Source organism: Chrysochloris asiatica, unplaced genomic scaffold (genome assembly GCF_000296735.1).
Source record: "Chrysochloris asiatica unplaced genomic scaffold, ChrAsi1.0 scaffold00030, whole genome shotgun sequence".
In the NCBI taxonomy this organism is placed as follows: domain Eukaryota; kingdom Metazoa; phylum Chordata; class Mammalia; order Afrosoricida; family Chrysochloridae; genus Chrysochloris; species Chrysochloris asiatica.
In genome coordinates this window covers 11635804-11655811 of record NW_006408548.1, presented here as the reverse complement: position 1 = coordinate 11655811, position 20008 = coordinate 11635804, and the positions used below count along the sequence as shown (strand labels likewise).

Here is a 20008-nt window from a genome sequence, read left to right as displayed (position 1 = left end):
TTGATGATCTATTCCATAGTCTGCCCTAGGCTTTATTTTGGTTGATGCTACTGAGTTTCTCCAACTTCTCTTCCCATACATATAGTCAATTACTGTGTTTTCCGAGGTGAGGTCTACACATACAGTTGCCATTTATGTTGTTGAAAAAAGGTATTTGCAATGAATAAGTCATTGGTCTTGCAAAATTCTCTCATATGATCTCCAGCATCATTTCTATCACCAAGATCATATTTTCCAACTACTAATCTTTCCAGCGGTTCGAAACTACCAGCTGCTCCGCGGGAGAAAGATCAGGCTTTCTACTCCCGTAAAGATTTACACCCTTGGAAACCCTGTACAGGGTCGCTATAGGTCAGAACCGACTCTAAGGCACTTAACAACAACAATTTTTCCTCTATTTCCAACTTTCACATTCTAAACATCATTAATTATCAGTGCATCTTGATTGTATGTTTGATCAAGCTAACAGTACAACTGTGTAATTATATTTTTGATGTCACTTTTTTTGTCACATTATACTAGGTAAAGCTACTTGTTAACTACATTGATGAAAGACTAAAATATTTAAAAAGAATATTACATTTATTGAAGGACAGTGGATTTCAACAGGAGCAATAATATGCTGTAAGGTTGTATAGAAAACTGTGGCTACCTTTTTGGTTGTCTTAAATATCAGAAGGTATTCCTGGAACTTGTGGACAGTGTCTAGAGATATGAAATGCCCTGTGATGTGCAGAATAGTCCCACATTACAAAAAGTTGTCCAGCAAACCACATAGCTTTAACCTTACCTCAGACATTCATGAAGACGAAATACTTTCATTAGAACTTAGCTCTGTCTTATATATCAGCACAAAGTATGTTTTTGGTAAAATTTTAATATTTACTGACTTTTCCAAGCATGTAACTATCATGTAAATAGAAAGAATATTGCCCTTTCTTTTTGCTCAGAGCTTTACAAAGAGCTATTTCTGGTCATTACAGCATTGCTGGTTATAACATTTGAATTACCAATGTCATACAGTCGTCACTGGGGAGCAAGTGGTTATATAGAATATGTACTGGACTGTAACCCACTAGGTCCACAGCTTAAGCCTGCTAGCCATTTCATGGGAAGAAGATGAGACTTTCTGCTCCCACCAAGATTTACAGCCTCAGAAATCCTATACAGAGTTGCTATGAGTAGGGACCACCTCAATAGTACTTAACAACAGTCATTATTATAATCCTTGCATTTGTATGAATTCTGATTTTAAGCAAATATGACTAGTTTTTAAGTTTTCTTATATAGCCCATACCTAGGATTTCATGTATATTTTTTCATTATCGGATACTTTCCTTTGATTGCTCCTCTATTTATAGGTCGGTTTTTTAACCCATGAATTTCAGAAGTCTGTTACAAAATCTTCATGACATTGAGTTTGAGAGGGTTGAGAACCATTGTTGTAGCACATTTTAGGTTTTCAAGATTGCAGTAAGGTTATTAGAATGTTGTTGCTGTTAGGTTCTACAGAGTCAGTTCTGACTCATATCATCGATATGTGTAACAGAACAAAACACTGCCAGTTCCTTTACCATCTTCACAATTGTTATGTCTGAGTCTAGTGTTGCAGGCACTTTGTCAATTCATCTTGCTGAGGGTATTCCTCTTCTTCGCTGACCTTCTACTTTACCAAGCCTGGTTCCTCCTGATGACAGGTCCAAAGAACATGAGATGAAGTTTAACCATCCTCATTTCTAAAGTGCATTCTGGCTGTACTTCTTCCAAGATAGTAGTTTCTTCTTCTGGCAGTTTATGGTACTTTCAATATTCTTAACAAATACTGTAATTCAAATATATTAATTCTTATCTGGTCTTCCTTATTCATGGTCCCTCTTTCACATGCATTTCAGGCAACTGAAAATAGCATGGCCTACGGTCAGGCATACCTTAGTCCTTAAAATGATATCTTTGCTCTTTATCACTTAAAGAAGTCTTTCATAGCAGGTTTGCCCAGTGTGATAAGTCATTTTATTTCTTGACTGCTGTTTTCATGAGCATTGATTGTGAATACAAGTAAAATGAAATCCTTGACATTTTTAATATTTTCTCAATTTATCATTATGTTATTTATTGGTCAAGTTGTGAGGATGTTTATTTTCATTACATTGAGGTCTAAACCATACTTGAAGAAAAACAATGACACCAACCATCCCTACTCCAGCACACTCTATCTATTCAATTGGGTTTGATAATTCATTGCAATGGCCACACAGAACTCAAACACCATACTCAAAGTTATGGACTTTGCTAGGTTAGTTAACCTGTTACAATGCAGAATCAGAAAATATTCAAGGAACAGTTCTTCCTGTTAGGACAGTGTCTCCTTACCCACGTCCAGAGATAGGTTTCTCTCTGCCAGAACAATTTTACTAAGCTCTGTTAGGGTTATTGAAAAATGCTCGCAAGATGCACTGCTCTACCTTATGCCTCAATCTGAAGGCACTTGGCTCAAGATCCATGAGTCAGAAAACTTAGCTCCCCAAATTTATGCCTGATGGTACCTCCCTCTGCTAGCAAACCTCCTACTTAATGTCACACATCTTCATTTGCGCCACATGCTGGGAAGTCCACTTCTCTGTCTTTGCTGTTTTTGTTCCTCTGCCACTCTTCTGGTGTCATAGCTTTCTGTACCTTGGTTGAGGTGGCTTAATGTGCCATGATATCTGGGTCCAAAGGATATGCTCCACTCCTGGCTTTTATATGATGGCAGTGAGATCTCCCTCCTGCTTGTAAGATGACTCACTCTAAACCTGCATTTGAATCTCAAGGTTAACAATCACTCACAACTGAATCATCATCCTATCAGCATCTTCTCCCATCTTTTCTTACTAAGACCCATCAGGAAAAAGTTGTTTGGAGGGAGTTACAAAGACTATGGATAGAAGAGCCATATGAAGTAATGGATTAGACTTTATTATTGAAGGCTACAGTCTTTGATCTTCATCAGCAAATGTCTCAGTCCTCTTCACTTTCAACAATTATAATCATTGCTATCACTTATTGGAAGTCCTGGTGTGGTGCTGTAGGATAAGTGCAGCATCACAAGGTAGGTTTGAACAACAAGGATGGTGGTTCAAACTCACCTGTCACTCCTCGGAAACTCTATATAGGGTCGCTATGAGTTGGAACAAACTCTACAGTGCTTAAGACAAACAATAACAACAACGATTTATTGGCTACTTACTATGTACCAAGCAGTATGCTACATACTTTAAAAACACCTTTCTATATAACTCTCACAATAAATATATATATAAGCAGGGCTTTATTTTTAATCTCTATTTTACAAGTGAGACATTTGAGGTATACAGAGGTTAAGTGATTTGGCCAATATAGAATTAATAAATAATGTGACTTCATTTAAACATCACTCTGTCTAACTCAAATCCAGGGGCTTGATTGTTACATTAAACCACCATTCTGGAAAAGATTGCTGTATTAGCTCAGGAAGCAAACCAAAGCATACAATAATTGTACATCTGAAGTACTGCTGCTTCCAATACTGCAAAGTCAGTCTGCTCATCTCACAAAAAGAGACAAACCACCCAAAAGAATGCTTTTCAAACTTTAATGAGAATATTTACCTGGAAATCTTATTAAAATGAAGATTCAGAGGTTGCTACTACTGGCCCACAGACCACTTTGGAAAAGAAATTTGTTGTTGCTGTTGTTGGAAATACACACAGCAGAACGTATCAATGCAGAAAGATCTGCGTGTCTAATTCAGTGATACTGATTATCCTCTAAGTAGTGCCTGCATTCCCACCCTCCTTTTTGAATTATGACTTCACCAGTAACATAAACTCACCATCTGCAGTTTCCTACTTAACCTTTCAAGCTGCTGTTGAGGCTGGAAGGACGCCTAAAAATATTGTCCTGAGATAATCTTTAAACCTTAAACATCGCCTGAGATTTTCTTTAAACCAAACTTAAGCTAAATTAGGAAAGAATGTCTGCCCTGAGCACTGTGCTTTTAAAAAGAACTATTTATGTGGGAAGGAGCTCTGGTAGTGTGGTGGGTTACAAGCTGGACTGCTAACTACAAGGTCAGCAGTTTCATTCTACCAGTCGCTCCTCGGGAGAAAGATGATACTTTCTGCTCCCATAAAGATTTACACCCTTGGAAACCCTACACAGAGTTTTTTAAAGTTGTAACTGACTCGATAGTACACAATCACCACCACCACCACCACCACCACTATTCATATGAGATCAGATTGACCACAGACTACTTTCTGAGAAGTAAAAACTTAAAGATGAATTTTCACATATCAGTATAATCCAGATATGGAAAGTTGTTGGTTTTATACATTTTAACAGTAGACAAATGCAAATAGATAATTAATATGCAACATTCCTAATTTTTCCATACACGAAAATCTGCAAAAATATAAGAACAAATCAACTAACAACAACTTTGGTACTATACGTAGCCTTGTATAAGAAATTTTGGTTCATAGAGTATGAACAGTCCCATGGTTTTCAAACATAAGATGTAAAAGATGAATATGAGAAAACACCACAACAAATAAGAGAAGTTAGTGTATATAAAATATGGATAACAGTTAGAAACCTCATCAAAATCCCAAAGCAGATTGAGATCCAGAAATTAATATTTTAGACAGAAAAGTACATATAACTATATATTAAATGTACATAGTATACACTGGCATGCATAATTTTTTTTAATTAAAGAGATATATATTAACGTCTTGATTTATGGAGTGATTATATTGAAACAACTGATTAGTTCTAGTTTATATGAAAATACGTTTACCCTAAAGCTAGACTGTAGAAAAATGTGTACAAGAGGGACTTCAAAAGTTTGTGGGAAAATGGAATTAAAAGACAATAAAATTTTCCATGAGCATTTTGAGGCCTCTTCATACATTGACACAGTTCTGGTTGCAATATAAGTAAATGTACTAATTTTGCAGAACAATCAGGCAAATTTTATTAAAAACCATGAAAATATTCATATTCTATGGCCAAAAATTTCTATTATACTAAAAGAGTTTTAGTATCAAAGAAGTTATCCTGAGAAAGCAATTCACAAAATAAAAAGTTATCTAGAATTCAAACAAGTTTGACAATTATTTATTGAGTTCCTACTGTTGCCTACATCTGAAGCATTGTTTTAGGTGTCTGAAGTATATCAGTGAGTGAAAAGCATGACAATAAATGACAAATGTAATTTTTAAAATTATAGTATGTGAGAATGTGATAGATGCTATAGTAAAAAAAACGAAAGGCAGAAAATGTAGAGCAGAATAAGGAGGGTCAGAGTTTAGGGTGAGAGTCTTAGTGTAGCACTGTGGGCTAATTGCACTGGACTACCAAGCACGTTTGAACCCCAAGGTCAGTGGTTCAAGCTCACCAGTCACTCCTCAGAAACTCTATACAGGGTCACTGTGAGTTAGAACCAACTCAACGACAACAACAACAATAACAAACAGGAATAATCTTGAAACTCTACTTTGTGTACAACATGGAGTCATTGTCTGGTCCCGAGCAGAAGAGTTCAACAGAACATTGAAAAAATAATAACAGCCTCAATACTCAACAGATTTTTTTTTTTAAGACTCTGAAGATAAAAATTCTATGTAAGAGTTGTTGTTAAGTGCCGTCGAGTTGGTTCTAACTTATGGTGATCCTGTATAGGGTTTCCAAGGAGAGGCTGGTGAGCTTGAACCACCAACCCTGCAGCTGAAACTAACCTTGAAGTCCAGTGCATTAACCCACAGTGCCACACCAGGACTCCTTATTGGTGACAAAATATAAAATAAAAGATAAAAATATCCTTTATGCATTAAAATTATGTAATATTATAGGATAATGACAAAATTCCTTACAATCTTTTATTAGTACTCTATTAAAGTAGGAGATAAATTAATGAGAAAAAGTAGAAAGTAAATTTTCCCATATATGGTACCTGACGAAGCGACAAAATAAAGAAAAAAAGAAATGGTAAAGAAATCTTAAGATCATCCAATTAAGTCCTCTAACTAGTATGGTGTTATCCATATGGGACAGCATCATATCAAGGTTACCCTGACATGTCTTCATACAGTCCTCTTTACATAATCTAGAAGCATATAGAGTTAGGTCCACTTTATAGCAAAATTACTTTCTGAAGGTCATACGAGATCATTTCTCCTTGGACTCCTTTGTTCACCCTTAAATTATGCAGAAATAGATAAGTTTCCTTTTAATTCTGAAATTCTAAGACTATTCAGTATTTTTACAATTAAATTAGGCTCAAACCTTTGACCTATATTACTTTGGCTTTTAAAACAAGGCTCAGACACATCAGAGCTGACGGAAATAAGGCCCTATAGAATTAACAACAAACTTCAAATATAGCTTCCTCTCCTCCTCCCACTTTTAAAGTAAAAATTCACCTCCAAGGTCAAAATATCCTCCATTCAGCTCTTCTCCATGAATAACTTCTTCATGTACTCATATAAAACCTTTGACCCATAAGAAGCCAGCAACATTCATAATTATGTCTCAAAAACAAGTCTTTATATGATATCCACTCTATAATGGATTCAGAGCATGAATAAAACATCTTAATTTTCAAGTATTTCTTTTTAAATTAATTTTTGAAAGAAAAATATCTTGTAAAGAAAGGAAATCTTTTTTTAAGGCTTGACGCTCTTACATAGAAGGATATAGTTTTCATGGTTTGTCTTGTTAAAAATGTTCTAGTACCCATCTGATGCACACTTATTTATGGATTTTAGACTAAAAGCTCTTTTTTTTTGCCAGTTTTCTTCACAAGCACTTATCTCGACATCCTCATTAGGTGGTTTTTCTCTTTTCTTTTTTGTTGAGGCCTAGCCATGCCCTTGGTACTCTCTTTTGTTCCATGCTGCAAAAGGAATGGTTTTAAAGGCTCCCTCTCCATCAGTCCCACCTTTTTTTTTTTTTTTCCTTCTTCTTTGTAATTAGCCTTATTTGAGGACCAGAAAAGCAAAAGACTGGAAAGAAATACAAAAACTGTTGAACAAAAGATACGGTGTTCTTTACCCCAACCATATGCTGTACAGCTCATGTACAACCTGGGTCAGATGACTCGCATATATGCCTTTAAAATGAAAAGAGAAAGAAAAAGGAAAAGTACTGACTTACATGGCAGCTGCATTGGTAGAAACAGGCTGGGAGTAAATGTCACTGTGAAAGGAGAATAATACATTTTACCTTCATTGCAAAAGTAATTCACTTTAAAGCCAAAGACCGTGCTGTAACTAGATACTGATAACAATGCTAACAGATAGCCTTTTGAAATAATTTCTTAATATTAATTTGCTTTAAATGGAATTGGAGAAAGTCTCTTTTTTAAAACCTTAATCATGTTGCTTTGTTATTCAAACTGCATACATCTGGAATTGTTGTTATTTCCTTTAAAATAGGTTCATTAGAAAGATTTGGCTACAGTAATGATTAATGAAATATTTTTTCTGCTTTCTACTGTTTTTAGTTTACTAATTAAAAGCATGTATTTCTATGGAAGAGACTTGGTGTGGCACTGTTGGATAAGCTCTAGACTGCTAACCACACACAAGGTTAGTGGTTCAAAACCACCAGTCATTCCTTGAAAACCCAATATAGGGTCACTATAAGTTGCAACCGACTCTATAGCATTTAACAACAATAATATCTATAGAAAGGGTCAATGTTGCTGTTGTTCGTCTTCTTAGAAAGTATTGTCAAGTCAGTATCATCTCATAGCGACCCTGTATAATGTTTCTGAGGAGCAACTGGTGTGTTTGAATCACAGAACTTGCTGTTAGCAGTCCAGTGCTTATCCCACAGCACTACATTCTAAAACTAGAAGCACAACTCTGTTTTAAAATATTAAAAAGTCATAAATACTACTGGTCTTCAGGGCCTGGAATAGTGTTCTTCCCTTGTTAAAAAAAAAAATTGTGTGCCAACAAAATTTTATGAGATTAATCCTCAAGGCAGCTTTACTGAGTCAAAAGTTACAGCTTATGAAGACTAAGGAACCCAAAGGTATCCCTTACCCACCCTACTCCAGCAAATAAACATTTTAAGTCTATCAGAAGCTAGGTTTTGTTTGTTACTGTGTTTTATTTATTTTCAGCTTTGATTGAGCAAATATCAATTAATAAAGAAACATTCTAATTAGATAACATAAAGAGAGTTCAGAAAAGGCATGGAGGAAGTTTAGGAAAATCAACAAGAGCTAATGTTGGGAGTAGCCGCAGCGTTGGAAAGATAGCAGAGGAAGAGCCAAGAAAAAAGATTCTGTTGGTTCCAGAAAATCTCCTGAAAAAGATGAAGGCTTATCAGGCTCTTAAAGCCACCCAAAAAAAGCAGGCACTTTTGGAAAGGAAGAAGCAGAAGAAAGGGAAAGTTCTCAGGTTTAAGCAACTGGAATCGTTCCTACTTGATTCCCAGAGACAGCAAGGTGACAGGGTGCGCATAAAACAACTAGAAGTGAAAGCTCATGCCTCGGAAGTGCCAGATGAACATTCCCAGGCCTTTGCAGTACGAATCCAAAGGATTAGCACAGTGAGTTTTCTGGCACAAGACATAGTCTAAAGAAGATTTTCAGTGGTGTCTTTGTCAAAGTGACCCCCCCCCCAAACCATAAAAATGTTGTGTACAGCAGAACATTATGTGACATGGGACTTCTAAATCTAAAGTCTGTCCAGGAACTCATCCTGAAACATGGATAAGCCAACGTCAAGAATAAGACCAGCCCACTGACAGACAACAAACACAGTGATTGAAGAGCACTTGGGGACGTTTAGTGTCATTAGTGTGGAAGATCTCTTTCATGAAATTGCCTTCCTGGGGAAATATTTCCAGGTGGTCTCACAGTTCTTGTGACCTTTCCATTTCTCTGTTGCCAATCACACTACCAAGAATAAAGTGGGTTTTCTCAAGGAGATGGGCTCACCTGGCTATCATGGTGAGTGCATTAATCAACTCATCAGGCAGCTGAACTAGACCCATAATGTCTGAAAGCATAGTGTATTGGTGGAGGTATGTGTTTCTCTTTTCTGAATTATCATCGAGTGTTTTCAAAGAGATTGTCTTCTGCTGTCTTATGAAATTGGAGGGGAAAGGACAGCAGGTGGGGTGCATAGTAGGCACTTCCCATATTAAAGCTCAGTCCCAAAGAAAATTCCAGAGTTTTACACTTGGACACCACCTTCTTTGGAATCAGCAAAGGATTGCCATTATTTGCCATTGAAGAAAGAGACCTACTTTGTCAATCCTGGGATTTAATGTCAGTGAATACCAAAGCATGTGTACAAGACTCTCCCAAGACCCATGCAGCAGTGGACCAAGCTCAGGGACATATTTGACCTGGGGTTCCTAAGTTCTTTCTAGTGGAAAGAACTTGAAATATAATTAGAAGCACACACACAAAGAGCTAATGCTGGTAGACGTTTCCATTCCTAGACCTGAAGGAACAAAAGGAAGGAAAGTTTATCAGTAGCTATGTGAAATGAACTCTGCTTTTTAGAAGAGATTTGTACCCAACCCATCATGACCCAACAATGTGGAGGTGGAGAAATAACTATCCCAATTCCTTTATCTTCCAGTCTTTTAGCATTCTATAGATTCTTCCCATTAGCCAAATTCAAATGAAAGTCCAAAGCAAAGGTCAACTGCTGATGCTATCCAAAGATATTAGCCTACCCAGACCCAGAACAGGGTGGAAAGGATATCAGGAGGGCCAAATGGTAGGCATTAATTTTTTTTTTAATTACCAGGCAAGTAAGTTTTTCTGTTCATTGTTCTCACTGCACAGACAGCCATCTATTTCCCCTGAGCTTTCTTTTCCCTTTTACAAAAAATCTGTTTACTGGGTGGCTTTTAGTAAATAAAGCCCCTAGGTTACACAAATGTATTTAACTAGTCCTGGTGTGGTTCAGTAGGGGAAGCACTTAATTGTTAACTGCAAGATCAATGGTTCAAGCCCACCAGCCACTCCTCAGAAACCCTATACAGAGTTGCTATGAGTTGGAACCAACTAGATTGCACACAAAAACAACAATAATATATTTAGATGGTAAGGATCCTGGTGATGCTGTAGGATAAGCACTAGACTGCTAACCACAATGGCAGCAGTTCAAACCCATTAACTGCTCCATGGAAGAAAAATGAGACTTTCTGCTCCCATATTTACAGCCTCAGAAATTCTATACATTGTCACTATGAGTCAGAATCCACTTGCTGGAAGTGGGTTTATATAGTAACATAGTTCTGGTGTGCCATGTTAGGTTAAGCATTGAACTGCTAATTAAAAGGTTAGCGTTTCAAATCTACCAGCCACTCCCCGGAAACCCTATAAGGAATCACTATGCGTTGGAATCGGACAATCTCTTTAATATCTCAAGCGAGTAAAGTTTTGCTAAAGGTAATATAATCATACATTGACAGAGAACTTCCAGAGGTTCAAGCTGGATTCAGAAGAGGCTGTGGAACGAGAGATATCATTGCTGATGTCCGATGGATCTTTGCTGAAAGTAGAGAATATCAGAAGGATGTTTACCTGTGCTTTATTGACTACACAAAGGCTTTCGATTGTATGGATCATGACAAGCCATGGACAACATTGAGAAGTATGAGTATTCCAGAACACTTCATTGTACTTCTAAGAAATCTGTACTTAGACCAAGAAGCAGTTGTTCAAACAGATCATGGGAACACTGAGTGTTTTAAAATAGGAAAGGTGTGAGACAGGGTTGTATTCTTTCACCATACTTATTCAACCTGTATGCTGAGCAAATAATATGAGAAGCTGGGTTCTATGAAGAAAAACGTGGCGTCAGGATTGGAGGAAGACTCATTAACAACCTGTGATATGCAGATGATACAATCTTGATCACTGAAAGTGAAGAGGACTTGAAACATTTACTTATGAAGATCAAAGAGCACAGTCTTCGATATGGATTGCATTTCAATGTCAAGAAAACAAAAATCCTCACCACTGGACCAATAAACAGCATTCTTATCAATGGAGAAAAGATTGAAGTTGTCAAGGACTTTCATTCTTCTTGGATCAACTATCAACACTAACGGAAGCAGCAGTCAAGAGATCAGACGAGGTATTGCATTGGGCAAATCTGCTGCACAGGAACTTTTTAAAGGGTTGAAGAGCAGAGATGTCAGCTTGAGGACTAAGGTGCGCCTGACCCAGGCCATTGTGTTTTCAATAGCCTCGTATGGATGCGAAAGCTGGACAGTGAATAAGGAACATCGTAGAAGAATTGATGCCTTTGAGTTGTGGTGTTGGAGGAGAATACTGAGAGTGCCATGGACTGCCAAAAGAACCAATAAATCTGTTTTGGAAGAAGTGCAGCCATAGTGCTCCTTGGAGGCCAGAATGGCTAAGCTTCGTCTCTCATACTTTGGACATATTGTCCGGAGGAAACAATCGTTGGAGAAGGATGTCATGCTGGGTAAGGTGGAAGGTCAGAGAAAAAGAGGAAGACCTCTAACGAGATGGATTGGCCAGGTGGCATCATTGATGGACTCAAGTGTGGCAGCGGTGGTGAGGTTGGCCCAGAATCGGACATTGTTTTGTTCTGCTGTGCATGGGGTCGCTATGAGTCGGTTCCGACTCGATGGCACCTGACAACAACAACAATGCGTTGGAATTGACTTGTCCAATATTTAACAAAAACAGCTCTTAAAATTATTGTGAGCTTTTCTTAGTAGCATAGTGAAGTTAACTGTTCAACTCACTCACAAATTTGAAATGAGTTCATTCTATTCATTAAAGGATCAGATATGAGATTTCAGAAAGTTCATGGAGTAATTCCATTCCCTTTCATTTCCATTTCCCAAGAACTTTTTGAAGCTTCCTCCTACATGTACTTAATCAGCTAATATATCTTTAAATATTTTAGTAAAAAGAATTAAATACAAATTACAGCTCACTATGAAACCACAGGAGAATTTACAATAGTAATACAGTGGATTATGTGGATTTAATGTAATATCTGACTACACACAAATTAACAGTTACATTGATTTGAATATCTAAAAGAAACAGGAAATTTAATAGTTAATGTGATAAGGCATTTTTGTAGTGCTACATGAAATAATCTTAAATTTCATATTCTGAGGGCTCTAAATCTTTCTCCCCTGCCTTCTCCAAACCTCTCAGCCACATACCAACTAGTGAGTGCCACACAGAACTAGAGGAAAAAGAAATAATTAAGTGGGTTAAAGTTGGCTGGGGAGAAAAGATGTCCATTTAGGATAATTAGTAACATAATAGTGTCTCAATAGTCTAATTTCTTCAGAAATGACAGAAGAGAAAAGATTGTCAATTCCTGAGTATAAACCAAATATAGCCTTTGAAAGACTTGAATTAATCTTCAAAAACAATGTTTTTACTGTGTTAGTTTGAAAACCTCTGGTACAGCACTGTATAAGATCAACAGTTCAAATCCACCAGCAGCTCTCAGAAACCCTACACAGGATCACTATAAATTGGAAGCAACTCAAAAGCACACAGTAACAAAAATAACAGTTAAAATAGATAGTGGCTAGAATGTTCACCTTTGGCAATGATCAATTTTATACAAATAAATTTCTCCCTGATGTAAAAAGAAATCCTCAAATTCTTCCTAGGCCCCAGCACTTACATACCCTGCTTGAATTTTTCAGATTTTGATTTATTTTTTTATTTTTTTTAGGGTCACATTATTACATTGTTTGAGTTTTAGGCTCTCTTTGATAAAATTATGTACTAAAATCTAGTTTCCTAGAGCAACAAAGAAGTGTTATAACAAGTTCTCTGACACATACACTGATCTTGGGCAACCTGTAAAAACAGTAAGTGGCATGTAACCTAGAGCAGCAGTGGCCTGAGCTAATTCTACCTCTGAGTTTGTGAGCATTCTGTTAAGATCCACAATAAAAACTTAAAGCAAAAAAGAACTGTCATTCAAGGATCATTCCCACCCTGTTTGTACACAAGGTTGGCAGGGATAGGTTACTTAGACATTGGCTATCTAAAATGGGGGGACTATAAAGGCACGAAGCGACTAGCTCACAAGTTTTCAAAAGGGAGCTTAGTTTCAGAGGGTGTAGGGGAAGGTAGAATCTCCACTGAGTGGTTTTCAGACTGTTTACATGGGACTGGTGAAAGGAGATGGTGATAAGACTCTTGTGGTTCAATAGTGAATAACTGTTATCAGGACTGATTCCAATTGTTGGAAATGTAAAGGTAGACATTTTATAACAAAAAGAAAGGAGTGGTTACTCTTGCAGTACAGGAGCAGAGGACCCTGGGATCATCACGAGAGAAGTGTGGAGTGTGGGACCCTATCCAGAGAAGCAGTGACGCCAAAGATGGAGGCAGAGATGATGACGTGGAGAGATGGAGCAGCTGGGGACTCTAGACTCATGGATGGTAAGGGGCTGTGTGCTGGTGGCCTGAGGGCAGGCTTGTAGTGTATACCCTTTGGTTGTTTGAATGATTATATATTCCTGAGTGCTTCGGTGTACATTAAAAAAAAAAAAAAACCCACACACAGAGGGAATAGAAGCAAATATTGTTGAAAGATGATGCATGGAGGGTATTGTTATCATTGCAATGAAATGAAATTCAATAGGATGAGTGTAAAGCTGATGTTCTCCCATGTAAACTATTACTCAACTCACAATAAAAATTAAAAATAAAAATAAAAATAAAAGACTCAACTAGAGTTAAGACTCCTGCCCTAGATCACAGCTTTCCACAAATCAAGTGCTTTGGAATTTAGGCTCTAATGCGCTTCCAAGGTACCTCTGGGCTGGCTTGAGCCTCCACGCCTTTGGTTACCAACTGTTTGTGTCCTCTCAAAATGAACTGTAAATCCTAACCATTGTACCTGTGGATCTAATCCAATTTGGGGAAAGGACTTATTCTGATCAGTGTAGGATGTTGTGTCTTAAACCAATCATTTTTCAGACTTCTAGTCTCCTAAACTGTTAGAAGATACATTTGTGTTCATTAAAGTCATACAGTTTAAAGTCATGCTGTTAACCAACAAATATCCTCTGTCATCAAAACAATGCAAAACTAGATGGATTTCAGCATTAATGTTTCTAAAACTTGACCTCCTTTTGGATAGATTCTGGTATTTTTTCACAATTTCTAACTTTTTCCTTATTACCAAATTACTGTTTGAAAAGTAGAGAAACACAAAGAAAAATCCCTTTTTGTCTTCTATAAAATAAAAAAACAAAACACACAAAAAAAACTGTCATTGTGATGTACTGTTGAATCAGTTCCAGCTCATAGCGAACCCATAAAGGGTTTTTTTAGGAGCAACTTATGGGTTTGAACTGCAGTCCTTGGGGCAGTCCAGTGTTGATCCTACAGTACCATACCAGGAGTCCTATAAACAACTAGCCATAGATAAATAATCTGGTGGATGTTTTTTGGACTCATATACTCATAAATATTTCACACCTTTCTCTTTTCACTAGTAGTCAGTTTTGCTCCACTGTATTAATTATTTCTTTTTCTTTATGACATACAAACACACAAATACCGCATCTGCTGCCTCTTCTTATGCCCTCACCCTATGTTCGGCATGTCTTTATTTTTGTCTATGATTCAGGGCCGGGTTCAAATGGCATCTTAATTGACTTGATTACTAAGAGAATTGCTTGTATTTCTTAGGAAATAGAAGTAAACAGTCTTCCTGAAGTCTTTATAGTTATCTTCTTTTAAATGTCATTTATAATTTTATATTTTGTGCTTTACTAACTTATGATATCTTATAAGTAACATATAAATTTCTTGAAGATGTTGAATTGGTCAGATGACTTCTGGTTGCAAAGTATAAAATCATCACATAAGTCAACCATGATAATTTGTTGACTCCAAAAGCTGGGAAATCTAGTGAGCTTTCAGACATTGCTGGTTCCAGAAGCTCAGTCTCTTCTCTGTCTCAGCTCTGTTGATCTCATCTTGGCTTTACTCTTCTCACAGGCTTTTTTCACATCTTTTTCATTTAACAAGTCCTTTCAAATGAGCACTCTTTCTTGATAAATACAGCAGAAAAGTCCCTAGGAAGACTCTTACTGGTTTGTTACTGATGTTAGTTGCCATCACGTTGGTTCAAACACATAGCAACTGAATGAAACACTGAATAGTCCTGTGCCATAATTAAAATGTTTGATTGGTATTGGTCTTAGGTAATTTGTCTGTCCTGAACCTATCACTGTGACCAGAAGGAAGGAACATGTTTAATTGGCAGGACTGTGTCATGTGCCAAATCCTGTGGTTGAGTCTAGACAAGAGAAGAAAACAAAAGTAAATGCAGGATGGATAGGGCTTTACCCTAGTGGCTTTACCCTAGTGATGGAATCCTAATGATTCATCCTTGGGTACCCCATAGTTCTTAGATGATGCATTGCATATTGCAGGTACTCAATACATATTCACGGAATGAAATATTAATGAGATAAGTAAGGTGGAAAAGATGAACAAATTTCACCTGAATTTAGAAACTATATAAATGGCAGGGGGCAGAGTGGAGGAATCAATGGATCAACCTAGTGCCCAGAAAAAAAAAAATTCAGGTTACATTAAAAAAAAACTTCAAGAAATTTCAAATCATCCAGGAGAGAAAAAAAACTATTCAATTAACAATTTGGGACAATTAGCTATCTGCATTGGGGGGGGGGGGGGGGCGGTTAGGCTTACCTCATACCATTCACAAAAACAAATTCCAGACCAATATTTAAATCTATTTTTTAACTGTAAAAGTCCTAGAAGATGATATAGTGAAATAGTTTAATAAACTTACTCTGGGGAAGATTATTATAAAGTTTAATTAATAAATGCAGGAATCATAAAGGAAAACTTGTAATATCTGAGTGTACTCGATTAATAATTTGTATGCATTAAAAGACACTATAGACAAAGCTGTTGGAGTCCTGGTGTGGCGCTGTAGGATAAGCACTGGATTGCAAGGTCTGTTTGAGCTGCATGGTTGGCCGTTCAAGTCTACCAGCCACTCCTTAGAAAGCCCACGCAGGGTTGCTATGAGTCAGAACTGACTTGACAGCACTTAACAACAACAACAAAATGTAAACAAGGTTAGCGTGAATCAATTGATGGGAAAAATATTTTAAACACTTATCCAAGGGAATAGTATTCTTACACATAAATAGTAGGGAGCTTGAGTAGCATAGTGGTTATGAGTCAGGCTGCTAATCTCAGTGTCAGCAGTTCGAAACTACCAGCTGTTCCATGGGAGAAAGATGAGGCTTTCTGCTCCCAAAAAGATTTACAGCCTTGGAAACCCTATACAGGGTGGCGATGACTCCAAAACCAAGTCCACGGCACATAAACACCACCACCACATAAATAATATTTACAAATAAATGAGAAAAGCAAACAACCCAACTGAAAATGATCCCAGAAGAAATATGAGTACTAGAATAGCTTAAACTTGTATAAGATACTTAATGTCATTAATACTCTTAGTGGTGCAAACAGTTAAGTGCGTCCCTGCTAATTGAAAGATTATCACTTTTAATACACCCAGTGCATCCATGGGAGAAAGACTTGCCAGTTTGCTTGAGTAAAGGTTACTATTGTTGTTGGTTCCCTTTGAGTTCATTTCAATTCATGGTGACCTGGTAACAGAGAAGAACTTCCCCCCAGGGTTTTCGTGGCTTTACCCTTTACAGCCACCACTTGTCTGTCATTTTGCCATGCCATGGTTATTGTGATAGTGGAACTTATACCACCAGTATTTCAAATGGTGGATAGGTTTCAGTGGAACTTCCAGAATAATACAAACTAGGAAAAAGGAAAAGACAGTCTATTTCTGAAATATTAGTTATTGAAAACCTTATAAATAGCAGTGGAACTGCCACTGTCTGACATAAAGGCCAGAAGATGAGCCCCTCAGGTTTAAAGGCATTCAAAAAGCTGATTCCTCAAAGTAGAGATGACTTTAATAATGTTGGTGGAGCAAGTTTTCAGGACCTTCATTTGTTGATGTGGCTTGACTCAAATTTTTAAGAAACAGCTGCAAACACCCACTAACAATCAGCATGCATAAAGCATGAATCTAACAAAATCAGAAGTCATCAAAAATGAAATGGAACATATAAAGATTAATTATCCTAGGCATTTTGTAAGCTAAAATTGACTGGTATTGACCATTTTGAATCAAACAGTCATGGTTTGCTATGCCAGGAATGGCAAACTGAAGAGGAATGATTTCATATTCCTCATTAAAAAGAGAATTTCAAGATCTATTCTGAAGTACAATCCTGTCAGCAATTGAATATCCATATGCCTATGAGATACGCCAGTTAATTTTATTATTATTCAAATTTATGTACCAATGACAAATGGCAAAGATAAAGACATTGAAGATTTTTACCAACTCCTCCAGTCTAAAATTGATCAAGCAAGCAATCAAGATGTATTGATAATCACTGGTGAGTGGAATGTGAATTTTGAAATCAAAGAGGAAGGATCAATAGTTGCAAAATATGGTCTTAATGGTAGAAACCATGCTGGAGATCACATGATAGAAGTTTGCAAGACCAATGACTTATTTATTCACTGCAAATACTTTTTTTCAGCAACATAAAGAGGAACTATAACAACTGACCTTACCAGATGGAATGCACAAGAATCAAATCAATTGCTGTTGCTGTTAGGTTCCATCAAGTTGTTTCCGACCCATAGTGATTCTATATATATACAACAGAACAAAACACTGCCTAGTTCTGCATCATCTTCAGTTGCTGCTGTGCTTGAGCCCATTGCTGCTGCCACTGTGCCAATCCATCTCATTGGTGGTTTCCATCTTTTTTGATGACCCTCCACTTAGTTGTTGTTAAGTACTGTCGAGTTGGTTCTGACTCATAGTGACCCTGTATAGGGTTTCCAAGGAGCTGGTGGGTTTAAACCACCAACCTTGTGGTTCAAACTGACCTTGAGGACAAGTGCTTTATCCTATGGTACCATACCAGGACTCCACTTTACCAAGTATGATGGAATGGTCCCTCCTGTTATATGTCAGAAATATCGGAGAAGTCTGCTCATCTTGGCATCTAAGGAGCATTCTGGTTATAATTCTTCCAACACAGACTGGCTGCTTCTTTTGGCAGTCCATGGTATTTTTAATATTCTCCAAAACCATAACTCAAATGCATCAATTTGTCTATGATCTTCCTTATTCACTGTCCAACTTCCACATGCATATGAGGTTATTGAAAATACCACGGCTTGGGTCAGGTGCACTTTAGTCCTCAAACTGACACCTTTGTTTTCAACACTTTAAATAGGTTTTGTGCAGCAGATATGTCTAATGCAATACGTCATTTGATTTCTTGACTAGTGTTTTCATGAGTGTTGATGGCGAATCCAAGCAAAAACAAAAGGTGACAACTAAAATTTTCACTATTTAAAACAGTTCCCATTGCCTTTGAGTTACAGCTAGCTGAGGTTAAGTGTAGTCTTAGTTTTGGCAACATCCTAACTCGAGGTAGCCAGGGTTCCCGTTTTCTCTAGAACCACATGTAAGTCTCTCTGTGCCAGGCAGAATGTGACCTACTATTTCAATGCAGAAATTAAAGAGATCAAACAACAGCTGACTGCACACTATGAGATCTACTAAAATCTGACAGCAGGTGTGTTCACCAAGTTTGACCATAATGATGGCAATAAGACTTTGTTAAAGAGACAAGAAAGCAGATAGCTGGCAGCAGGCACTGAGAAAAATCAAGACAGTTTTAAACAAGTACCATATGTGGTGACTCATTAGATGTAGAGAGCTAATAAGAGGCTGAAGATTTTTAGCTTAGCACTGATGCTGTGGACAGCAGGATATCGTAACATCTAGAAATTGAGAATGAATCTGGAGGTGGTGATAAACCCTGTGCTGATGCCTGATGTGTGGAACTGTTATATTTTTAGGATAAAGGCAAAGATGCAAACGTCCAAGAGAGTGCCAAAGTAAAGTAAATAGATGGAAGAATCAGCACATTTGTGCATTAATCCATTCACTAAGCAGATAGTGACAGATAGTATGCAAGGTTTCAGAATTCAGAAGTCAACAAAAAAGGCAGAGTCCCTTCCTGATGAAGTTGAGCATCTAATAGGAAAGAAAAAATTGAACAGATTATGATTACAAAGTGAGTTGGAGGCTATGATAATAAATGTTGTTGTTAGGTGCTATGAAGTTTGTTCTGACTCATAGTGACCCTATTTACAACAGAACAAAACACTGCCCAGTCCTACAATGGATATGTTTGAACTCATTGTTGAAATTACTGTCTCAATCTATCTGGTTGAGGGTCTTCCTCTTTCTCACTGACCCTCTACTGTACCAAGCATGATGTCCATTTCCAGAGACTAGTCCTTCCTGATTAAATATCCAAAGACCATGTGACTTGCTTCTAGGAGAATTCTGGCTGTACTTCCTCCATGACATTTGTTTGCTCTTCTGGAAGTCCCTGGTTATTTTCAATATTCTTTACCAACACCTTAATTCTAACACACCAAGTCTTCGCTGGTCTTTCTTATTCATTGTCCAGCTTGCACAAGTTATGAGTCAAATGAAAATTCCTTGGCTATGTTCAGGCACACCTTGGTCCTCAAAGTGACATATTTGCTCTTTAACACTTTAAAGAGGTCTTGTGCAGAATATTTGCCTAATGGATTGTATCCTTTGATATCTTCACTGCTGCTTTCATGAGTGTTGATTGTGGATCCAAGTAAAATGAAATCATTGACAACTTCAATCTTGTCTCCATTTATCATGATATTGTCTATTGCTCCAGTTGTAAGGGTTTCTGTTTTCTTTATGTTATTGTTGTTAGGTGCCATCCAGTTGTAAGAGTTTCTGTTTTCTTTATGTTGTTGTTGTTGGGTACCAACTCATAGCGACCTTATGCACAGCAGAACAAAACATTGCCAGATCCTGGGCCAACCTCACTACTGTTG

General features: G+C 37.3%; 1 pseudogene; it reads left to right on the top strand.

Moving 5' to 3' along the window:
* The window catches only part of LOC102823667, a 165512-nt pseudogene extending 156488 nt beyond the window's left edge, over positions 1–9024 (top strand).
* Positions 9025–20008: the final 10984 nt, after the last annotated feature.